The sequence below is a fragment of the Ips typographus genome, unplaced genomic scaffold (assembly GCF_016097725.1).
Source record: "Ips typographus isolate SLU unplaced genomic scaffold, UJ_Ityp_2.0 IpsContig44, whole genome shotgun sequence".
NCBI classification, from domain to species: Eukaryota; Metazoa; Arthropoda; class Insecta; order Coleoptera; family Curculionidae; genus Ips; species Ips typographus.
In genome coordinates, this window is record NW_028098575.1 from 411768 (window position 1) to 424378 (window position 12611).

Genomic DNA, 12611 nt, shown 5'->3' on the forward strand with positions numbered 1-12611 from the left:
GAGTAATGGAAGCTTTTGCACCTTTGCGAATTTGCTTCAATTTAGGTTCATCCATTTTTATTATTTTAGAGCGGAAGAAAAACTTAAAACAGTAAAAACCTATTAAACCACGGCTATGTTTTTGAACAATTAATTGAGAAAAATCCACATGAGCAGGACAAGACAGATATCCGGCTCGAAGGACCAAATGTTATATTCAGCAACAATTTTTGTATTATCACTTAAAGAAACAGGGAGAAATGAAACTTACCATATGACTGGTTCGCGGGGTCTGTCTTGTCCCTGTAATGTTAGAAATAAACCACTCATGTGGAGTAAAACGAGGTTGTTCAACATAAACATATAATAAATAAACTTAATCTAAGAAAAACAACAGTAATTTTGTTTCCTGCTTAATGAGCTAAATCAAAACTCCCTTGCCGCTAATATTCAAAGGAACAGTTCAGTTATAGAGAAAGTGGCGCTAGCGATTAATGGGTACACCACAACAATGTTTGTAAAGTCACTGCTTGCAAAATAGGCAACACAAACCCGAGAGTTTTCCAAGCGAATTCAAAATGGAGCGTCACTTACCACTAAGCATCTTCTTAGGACTATTACATTTGGTGCATTACTTGCAACGTCTAGAGCAGCATCAACCATGCAACCATAAATCCAACCCAGAACTGGAACTGGTATCAGAGGTAGTCACGCTAAGCTATTTGTGATCGCTGGCAATCAAATCTTCTAGGTTTAATTAGCGTCCAACCAAACTATAGAGAGAGAAAACCCCTTTTTGGGTTTAATATTTGTCAGAGTACAAATATTACCACTTGTGAGAGTAAACGGAAGCTTTTGCTTGTTTTTAAAAACGTGATGCGTAATTACGCTGCAAACCAAACGAGAGATTACGAGAGAGTGTCGTTACCCGGTAAAAAACCACATACACACCGAAAAACACCGTTTTCGGCGAGCAGATTCCCCCACCTCACGGAACTACGATTCGTCTAGATCGGGCTAATAATAGAACGGTTGCTGCGACGAACATTTTATTTCTTTTGTTGCGAGTTTTCGCAACATGCCCCTCCCCTAGAAAGTGTTCGCCCCGAACACTAAAAGCGAAACTTATACATAAAGTCTACATATACTAATGTTAATCTTAAATGCTATAGGGTGTATAAAGGTGGTGGAACGAGTCCTTTATTTCTTCACCAGATTACAATATAATAGCTTAATATAGTAGAGATAGGGGTGTACTTTAAAATATCACAAATGTTACATTGGGTCACCTTTCAACCTTGCTGTTGCGTCTATCTTATTGCCTTCCTTATTAAGCGAAATTCCGTAAATTGCTCATTGTACCCTTCTTTGGCACCATCGTCTAAGTGGAAACGCTTCACCTAGGCTTCATCTCATCGTAGTGCCTTCTCTTGGCACTGTATTCTCTAAGCGGCAAACTTCATCGCTTAGCTTCATTTCTTCATATTCTGTCCTTTGGCGTGCTCCTTTAGCACACCTATCCTTGGACATGTATATTTCTTCCTAATTAACGTGAGCCCATCTGGAGATGCTTCTTCAGCTCGACTTATTAAAGACTTCGGGTGCACACGGGTGTAAGTAGAACCGTCGTGGCGGGACCCATCTGAAGATGTCGGCTTCTCCAAGACATAAGGCTAGTTCGCTTTTCAACAAGGCTGTAGCAGTTGATCGATAGACGCAACAAGATTGCCAGGTTGACCCTAAAAAAAATAAAACAAGATTCCAATCATTACTTCGTTTGCCATACATCTCTTAAAACATAAATAAAATCATTATGTAAACCAGTACACTTTGTTGTTGTAACCTAGAACTTCATAATTGCACGAATTTGCTAGGTCATCACATACCTACACTTAGGTCAGGGATCGCGACACTGGCCTAGAAATCAAGATATTGTAAATAAATAATTGCGCTAACTATACACTTACTCTATGAAACCTAATTAAGAAAAATTTGCCTTTTACCATACCCAATATAATACCAAAATAATGTGCTGCTATGCACGAAAAATGTTGCGCTATGGTTGCCTTCTTAGAACGTCCTACAGGCCCCTCTTGACATTGCCCTACTCAGTTCAAGCAATTGTGGACCTGCAGGCTAGCCCTTTTTCTTCCACAACCTCATTGTGTTTTCGCTATGTTTCTTCCTTACCCTTCTGGCCATTGTCTTAACTTATCTTCTTCCACTTGAGCTTCTGTACCTTATTCGAAGCGGGCTGCCAGATTTTGTGGACCTAGAAGTGTACTGTCTTCAATTATTCCCTTTTTCTTTGTGCCCTTGTTTAGCGTGTGTCTGCGAGGGTGTGTCTGCCAATGTGAGGATTAATAGGCAGAAGGAACACGTTATTAATAGGGCAGAAGGAACACGGGGGGCGACGCTTTAACGGGGATGAATGAACCCTAGACTTAGGTCCGAGGGCATTCACCGAGCCGGTAAAGACGTGAAGAACCTAGCAAAGGGAGGTAAGTAGGAACGGCAACTTAAGCTGCTCGCCCACACTATTTCCTTTGCTAGGGCTGATCTAGGGTGTGGCACTTGGTCACCTACCGCTCCACGTTAAGTTCCACAATAGGCATATCCAGACTAACCCAGAGATCAGTCAGTGACTTCCCTCTGGGGAAGACCCCAGAGTTCGGTAATCTGTACGTGCTTTTGGTGCAGTATTTATACCCACATCATGACCCCAATTCGCCAATCTTGCTGACACAAACATTGTACTGGGGGAGACCGGGGCAACTTAGGGTAACGGCACCTAGTGTAATCTTTATGTTACAATATCTAAGAAACGTTGCAAGATAGGTATAAGTATTAATATTAATTACTAGCCTTCTTACGAGGAATTCAAAAATGAGATTAGAAACAGGGTGTTCCATTTGAAAATCAATAGTTGGTGTTCTTTTCGACTGATCTGGGAACATCGCAAAGTCCAAAATAATTTGGAAAGAAAGTTTGAACTCTCAAAATTCTCTCTCTGAATGATGTGGAGTCGTTTTCTAGATACTTCTAATATACCATCATCGTGAATCACCCTGTATACTTTCAAAGCAAAAAACGTGCTGTTGTGAACTAGATAAAAACAAAATTTCGTTCATAGGAAGAAATAAGTTGATGATAATATCTTAAAACCGAAACGTGGGAATTTAAATCCAAATACCCAGGAAAATAGTCCTTAAAAAGTTGCTCTAACAATGCTTTAAGCTAAATTTTTTAAAAATTTCAAATTAGCATGAACATTGCAACACAGCACTTTTTTGAAAATGCTTGTTTATGATTTTTCGAAAATAACTTAAGAACGAAACAGATATTAAATGGTGTTGGTGGAAAATGGTGTTAAATTGCTCATTAAATGCAATAAAATATTTCCCATTATAAAATTCCATTCTTCTGGTGACCAAATTATTGAAATCATAGCTACTATGTAACAAACTGGCGGCATATCTAATAAAATCTGTCAATTAAAACTAAAAACGGTTATATTATAGAAATGACAGTATATTTCTATTCGGGATGTAGTCCACAAAATACATTTCGTGTATGTAAAATTTTATAAAATCTTGCCTTCAGACTTGTTGCCCTAAAGAATTATAATTATATTTGATAAAAACATCATATCAAGTGTAAAATGGAACTCATTAGTAGGTATGGCCAAAAATTGTATAATAAACATACAGGAAACCTCAAAAAGTAATATATTTTGTTGCAAACTGCTGCAACTGATGATATAAAATATGGAGGATACAAAGTATACATAAAATATTTAAAAATATTATATTGTATGAAGTCACACTTTTTTATTTCATATTAAAGCTGTTAAATGATTCGTTAAAGAAATACAATATTGAAGTTTTCATTTTCTTGTAGTTGTAGCCCCTCAAATTGTTTTCTAGTGAGCCAATAATGTTTTTTTCTTAAAAATTCAAAATTCTTATTCGGTTTCGAAACCTTTTTGTATCATTTATTGCTTCCGTATTTGTAACCGTTTTCAAACAATTTTTTTTTAATTTTTATTTTCAGAAAAAAACATCTGAATTTTATAATGCAAATTGGTAGAGAATTTGGGGTGGTTTTTTTGATAAATTTGTAACTAACTTGTAACTGTGACAGGAACGGATAAAATTAAAGAGGAGAAAAAGTTTCTAAAGTAAATGTTTGTGAACCCCAAACCCCGAAAGAAGAACACCCTGTAGAGTTTAGCAAAAAGTTGTCTTATCCAATGATGCATGGCATTATAAAATACATATAGTTCAAATTTGACCTAAATGTCTCAAATACCGTAAGAACCATAAGGTTACAATACTATAAAAAAATAAACTTTAACACCCTGTATTTCTTTCACAAAGCATCTTTGGAATACAGTATATATAGCAAACTATAGTTATTTTTAGATGTAGAATACGCAGTTTAAGTTTGCGTATTAAAGCCTGAAACACCCTGTATAAGTCTGAGAATGCATGTTGTATTGTATAGAACTCCTAAAAAGCGGTTAGGAAGATAATCTATGAAAATAAACCTGTAAAATATGTGTACATACTGTACTACGTTGTGTTTTATTATCGGTCTCAATATTTCTTAAGTATGATAAATTTTTAGCATAGAAAAATAAAATACAGTGCATGATTTTTTGGATATCTACCCTGTCCATGGAATTTTCTCTGTATAATGAAACAACAACAATATTTTAAACTCCCAGAAAGAAATTTTTTGGTTTATTATTCAAAGGGGCACTGAACGTTGTCACATTTAAATAAAGAATTATCATTATTTGGCTAATGTATAATACCAACAGTTTTAAGAACAATTTTAGTACGGATTAATTATTAATAGATGTCTATCATTAAAACACCAATGCTTACTGTCCTTGAAATAACCGATTTAACAAAATAAAACAAGTTATTTAATGTATATTGATTTATATATCTTGTTTAACTCTAAGTAGAAGACACTTGCATTATCAAACATCTCATTATTAGTTGGCAACACGGCAATGAAATTAAAAGAAATATTTTCCTATAACCTCAAATAAAAATCGTTAATAAAAATATACAGGGGGCAAAAGTTCAAAATTCAAACCATAGAGTAGATCCAAGTTCGTGAACAGGCTATAAGTAGTATAATAAAGAACTAATTATTTAAAAAGAGCAAAAAAATAATTTTGTTACGCTTTGAATTTCTTTGACCAATTATATGTAATATTTCGTTATGTTTTTTTGGTTTTTGGTCAACTTTTCAGACCAATTCACTAATGAAACAGCATTCAAGTCAAAAATTTGTTCTTTAATGTAAACGTTTCGGACTTTATTTAAATTAAATACTTTTCCAACACAAGATACGGGTGAACAATAGCTAGAAGATTCTATATTTCAATAAAAAAACAATAAAAAGGTTTTTATAAATAGACTTACCTATCGACAAAAAGCAGCACAAAAAAACATGTTTTTAATAATTTATGTTGATAGTATCATCAAAAAAAAGTTGACGTACACTATGTCATTTTGCTGCAAAACGCTTCCTAAGGAAGATACCGTCCTCCAAAATTTTGTTTAAAAAATCGCGTTTTTGCTGTAACTGTCAGACCGTTAAAGCAATTTTTATCAAATTTTGAACAAGTTCTTATGAAATGAATGCTCATTATGTGATGTGAATGACGTTTTGTCAAACTTGTTAAGTGGCCTAGATACAGGGAGATTAATTTTCCCACTCTATTTTCTGGATATTTCACAAAATTTAGAGTTTTTTAAAAAGAGAGATGATGTATCTGATGTAAAATTTTGATTAAAAATTCCTTTTACGAGATAACTGAGTTATTGTGTTTTCAAACCCAAGAAGAGAGGGATATCCGGCAGCAAAAAATTGAAATAAGTGGATGCTTCTTCAAAAAATATGTTGACCTGTTTTTTGCCCTTTTCGTACAAGGACTTGAAACTGATGCTCATTACCGGGTGTTAAAGCCACCTACAAAAAACCCTTCATTATAATCATCAAGTTGATCTAAATTGCTTCTACGGTCTCAAAATTACAAAAAAACACGATTTTTGAAGCTGAACTTTGAAAGGCTGTATCTTCCTGGTAACGAGTTCTCTTAAAAAATGACAACATGCATATCTGCTTATTTTTTGAAGGACGAACCACTGATAGTTCATTGATTATAAAATAAACTATCCAATTTTTTCCAGCGCAGACATCAGTTTTTTTATAGGTTTTAAAACGTAATAAATCAATTATCTCGTAGACGAAGTTTCAAATTAGAATGTTGCAAGAAATACTTACATTTTCCAAATTGAACCATAAATTTAAGAGAAGTGTCATTTTTGAAAAATGTCCAGTAACAGTAGAAAATAAGGCAGAAAAATGAAAATTATTTCCCTGTATCTACGCAACTGAACAATTTTGATAAACGTCACTAACACCACATAATGAGTATTAATTTCAATAGTGCTTTTTCCAAATTTAATCAAAATTGCTCCAACGGTCTGACAGTTATGACAGATGAAATTTGGGAGACTGTATCTTTCTTAGGAAGCATTTTTTACAAAAATGATATAATGCATGTCAACTTATTTTTGATGGCCTATCGAATGGTGAATTATTGACATTTAAAACTGGACTACCCTGTATAAAACGAAGAACAAAAACGAAGATATTAGAAAAACAGCTACAAATTATTCTCGAGAAATAGATACTGATCTTAGAAGTAAATCTGAGGTTGAAGCATTATTTGGTTTGCTGTACATACATTGCTGGAGATCTAAAATCAAGTCGCTTGCATGTAAGAGAATTTTATAGTACGCAAGGAACGGGCCTAGAACTTTTTCGCTTAGTAATGTCAGTAAACAGATTCTAGTTCATTCTTCAACATCTGAGGTTTGATAGTGCTGAAACCAGGAATGACAGAAAGAAAATAGACAACCTATTAGAGATGTATTTGATGCATTTGTCACAAACTGTAAAAATGTGTACCCACCCTTTCACTACGTTACAGTGGATGACAAATTTAAGGCTTTTAGAGAACGATGCTCATTTAGGCAATATACCAGGTGTCCAAGAGCACCCTGGACATAGGAGATTAACATGGGAAAATGGTTTTTATTTTTTTGCGCCTGTACGGTTGATTTGATTGAAAAATCGTATTAATTAAAGTTGTAGTACCTATCACGGACTTGTTTTCTGTATTTTTTTCAGAATTCTAACTTGAGCTCTGCTCGTATTGTCTAATGTAGTGTTTTGTATTCATCTTTATTGTCTTTACTCTTTCTTCTTTCTTCCATGAGATCTAGAATTTCTGATGTTACAGAGGGCTTTTTCTTGGTTCTCTTTCTAGTTAGATGTTTTTTAGCTATTGTTTCTAACCCTGTTCGAATTTGCTTCCACTTCTCATGTCTGTATAATGTTCATGTTTCCTGTATGTGTTTTAAGTTGAAGCATCATGACTCTGTCTGAGTAAGGTATAAAATTTAAAACCGAGGCTGCAAAACTTTAATTTAAAATCACTCCAACTCCATACAAATGCTTCGTATCATTGTTCCCAGAATAATAGAATGTGCACTTGTAGCGCAGCTGCCACTTCCTGGCCATATCACATCTCTGACTCCCAGAATATCTACATTTAGCCTCAACATTTCCTTCACATTGTTGTTCAGTTTTCCCGATGCAAACACACTTCTTGAATTCCTCGTTCCAATCTTCATACTGTTTGCTCTGCTTCATAAACTTAGAACATTTCGTTTTGACCATCTTCGTAATTGCTGTGTACGATTGTACTAAGGATACTTTTACAGTCTTTAATGCAGTGGTTTCCCCTTGCCTTCTGCATCCATATGCCGTTGATCAATTTTTCCTTAATTCATCCGCCTTTAGGTATGATTTCTCATCCCTAGGACAAGTAAGTGTCCTTACTCTTACCGGCTCATCCACCTGAAGCTGTTGGCCAGCAAGAGAGGTCTGCTTATTCCGGCAGATATTCGGTCGTCAGAGCCTCGTCAGTTGTCTAGCAGGGTGCACCGGATAACATTGGTTATCACACGAGCAGGTGAGGATGACATTTAAGCCGGTAATATTTGTTATTTCGCCCCTTACACCCCCTAATGTTATTTTCTCTAAGTGTTATGTTATATGTATACAGGGTGTCTCACGACGAAAGACATCGATTGATATTGGAAAAAGTATAAATAGGAGAGTTTAGAAAATTTGGCAGGATACTGATGTCGGCATGCCCAATCTAACTAAAATTTTCAAGATGGTTGCACTTCCGTTTATACCGGAAGTCGATCACAACTTTCTTATTTTAAATAGAACACCTTATATATTATTACATATTTGGATTCCTCACAAAATTCTGACCAACTTTTGTCTACAATACCCTATGCCTATCTCTAGCCGTTTTCGAAATATTTGATGTTTTTCCAAAAAAGTGACAGTTGCAACGCTCAACATATTTTTGTACTCTGTCAAAACCGTATTTCATTTTGCAATGAAACTTTGGGTTATTGTAAATAAAGGATCGTTTTATTAAACTGAGGGTGCGCAATGACCCATTTGTAATCGTCAAAAAAAAAATCATAAACTTGCCACTAAAAAAATGAAAAATTTCAAGTTTTTTAAATAGAAACCCACATTTTTTATGACGTAATCATTTAGAGCATTAAAAATTACTATACGTTTCAATTTACTTGCCTATACCTAAATCCAACCCATTTCGTTTTATTTGAGAATTAACCTTTTTTTATTAGGCTGCATGGTTGGGATTAGCTGGTACTCTAGCTGGCCATGCTTTTGACACACGGTGATATTGGAGACCTGCAGAGCATGTTAATAACACTAGTTTTGAGTGTTTTGACAACTGCAAATATACCGTAACGGTGACGTTATTCAAACCAAGATTACTTAAATCTGTTTATTATTTACGGAGAATGTGATAAAGTTGTGAGTAGAACGTGTGAGGTATTTGCCGCTCGTTATCCAGAAAAACCAAAGCCATCACGAAAAGCTGTGAAGCAAATAATTGAAAATTTTAAGAATACGGGATCTGTGAAGATAAAAGCTATTAAAACAAAACCAATCCTTAATAATACAAATGTAGAAATTGCAATTTTGGGCTATTTTGTTGCAAATTCAACTTCGTCAATAAGACAAGTTTCCGTAGAATCAGGCATATTCTAAAGCTCAATTCAAAGGATCCTGAAGAAACATAAATTTCACCCTTTTTTATTTAAATTAGTGCAACACTTAAAAGAGGTTGAATTTCCGAAGAGAGCGGTTTTTAGTGAGTTTTTGCTGACTAGTCACTATGGAGAAGAATTGTTTTTGAATAATATTATTTAGAGCGACGAGGCCAAATTCACTAAAAATTGAATGTTTAATAGACATAATTCACACTACTGGTGTGACATAAATCCACAGGTAATTAGAGAGAGAAATTTTCAAGAAATCTGGAGTTTTATTAATAAAAAAATGTTTATTCTCAAATAAAACGAAATGGGTTGGATTTAGGTATAGGCAAGTAAATTGAAACGTATAGTAATTTTTAATGCTCAAAATGATTCCGTCATAAAAAAAGTGGGTTTCTATTTAAAAAACTTTTTATTTATTTTTGTGGCAGGTTTATGATTTTTTTTTTGACGACCCTGTATACAAATGGGTCATTACGCACCCTCAGTTTAATAAAACGATTCTTTATTTACAATAACCCAAAGTTTCATTGCAAAATGAAATACGGTTTTGACAGAGTACAAAAATATGTTGAGCGTTGCAACTGTCACTTTTTTGGAAAAACATCAAATATTTCGAAAACGGCTAGAGATAGGCATAGGGTATTGTAGAGAAAAGTTGGTCAGAATTTTGTGAGGAATCCAAATATGTAATAATATATAGGGTGTTCTATTTAAAATAAGAAAGTTGTGATCGACTTCCGGTATAAACGGAAGTGCAACCATCTTAAAAATATTTTAGTTAGATTGGGCATGCCCACATCAGTATCCTGCCAAATTTTCAAAACTCTCCTATTTATACTTTTTCCAATATCAATCGATGTCTTTCGTCGTGGGACACCTTGTATAAATGTTATTTTACCTCTAATTTGGAAGTGTATGTCGGGAAGCAGCCGGATGGTTCTTATGCGGTAAGTAATTCTATAACCGCCGTTGTGCAAAGACTATGTGAGTTTATAAAGGGGACAAGACGAAATATTACTACTGACAACTGGTTTACCAGTATGGAATTATTAAATTCACTATATTCCAATAAACTAACGTTGATAGGGACAATTCTCAAAAACAAAAGAAAATAATGCAAGAAGAATTTGCTCGTCCTGACAAAAAACGCTCAGTAAAATCTTGTATGTTTGGTTTCAGACAAAACGCAACGCTCCTGTCTTACAAACCAAAATAGCAAATAAAAATGTTTTACTGGTGTCCAGCCTGCATCATGATAGAAATATAGATTAAAATACGGGAAAACCAGTAATAATTATAGACTACAATAACACAAAAGGAGGAGTCGACACAGTAGACAAACTGTGCGCCTATGACTGTGCAAGAAATACAAAAAGATGGTCTATGGTTGTGTTTTATTCACTTCTAAATATTGCTGGTATCAACACCATGGTAATTCACAAATGTAACAGTCGAAACCCCATCAGAAGAAGGGAATTTCTTCGAAATCTAGCTTTGCAGCTAGTCAATAATCATCTCCATCAAAGGGCCGAGTTTAGTTGGCCGCAGGTACTTACACTACAAATAAAGGAAATTATTGACTATGAAAGGCCCACACAACAGGCACCAACTACAGACACTGTTCCAAAAAGACGCCGTTGTAGTTACTGTGACCAAAAAAAAAACAGACCAACTAAATATAGTAGCACAATTTGTGAAAAATATATGTGTTTAGAACATTGTACTTTTATATGTAGAGAATGTTTGAACTGTTCTGAGTAAACAAAACTGTTATTATTTAAGTTGCGGACTGCCAGTCCGCCGGGTGTAAACGTGTAAAAATAGTAGCGCGTGTAACGAAAAGTTAATATTATGGTTTCAATGGTTTTAAGAAGACGCCAGCGCTGCGGTTCTAGGTATCCATCCTCAAGGAGATCCAAAAGGCGTATAAGGAGATGCACCCTGGAATTAAGACGAAAAGCCCATTTTTAAACTATCTGCGGGTTTTTCGGAGCAAACACTGCGGATGGCTTCAAACGAATATTGCCATCGAACGAGCAAATACTGGTAAGACCTTTCTTTAACAACGTATTTTGACGAGGCCTTAACAAAGTTGGAGTTTAAGTCTAAAATTTCAGACCAACATCGTTCAAATCTTTATAAACAGGCCTGTAGCATACTAAAAAAAGACAAAAGGAAGCCCGGCCGCCGGAAACGACTCTCGAATCGCAAGAAATCCAAAAAACGGTCATACCTCACGTGATAACCCTCCTGTCTTCGTAATCGTAACGCCTTTCAAAATAAATGAAATGAACAATCATCTTGAATAATTAAACACCTTGATGGCTATATATCTTATTGGCTTAAGGTTTTTGTGACTGTTATGTGGACAATTGAGGATCAGAAACCTCAAAATATTAAAAAAACGCCTCATGTAACGAATTGACTGCTCATATGCCGAAAATATTCAGTTCTGTTAATCATATTACATTAAGAGAAATATGGACGTTTCTACTCAGGGTTACATAAAACTAACAGACATTTTGTTCATAAAAGAGCACTCAGAACTGTAGTTCTTGAAAGCGTAAAATGGTCGCCATACAGCTGACCCTCTCGAAGATTATTTACTAGTATTTTCTTATTGAGATATTTTATTATATTATGTAAAACCACACATAAAGACAAACAAATAGATACCTTCACAACACACTTGTTTCAAAATTGTGACGTCTGACAAATCCGCCTACAAATTTTGTGTAAAAAGTGTCAGTAACAATACGTCCAAAATCGGAGATTATTTACTGATGTTTTCTATAATATCGTTTTATTATATTATATTAGGACCTGAATAATAAATAGTACAGCACTAATATTAGTTCATATTCCTATTATGTAAGAATCATTTTAGTATTTAATGTGAGTGATAATAACAGCTCGGAGAGGTCACTAGTTAATTTGAAGGCATAGAAATCAATGTTAAACTACATAATTATTGTAGGGGTAATAAACTGACTACTCAAACAATTTAACTCATAAAAATATAATGTAAGTACTCTTTGCATTAGTATTATTTACAAACTGGTATAGTTTTAACCAACTAGGTTATAATTAGCTAATTAGCTTGGAGATGGACAAGGTGAATTCGAGGTTAATTCACTAGTCAACCTCCTCACAATACTTGGATAATGTGAGGTTTGAAGAGTAGGAAAATTTGAGATGGGTTTGAGTCAGAGAATATTTGAGTTTTAGTCAATTTTGAAAGAGATCGGGCGAGAAAGCCGAGAGCACCTTTAAAACGCGTGCGTTCACAACAACGGTTGCACAGAAAACAAACAAACACGAGTAATTGTTAGCCAGCTTAACTAACTGCAGACGCATGCTTATATGGATGCGGACGGCGGGACGTTACTTTTTTATCTATTTTTAAACTGACTTCAGACAGTCGGT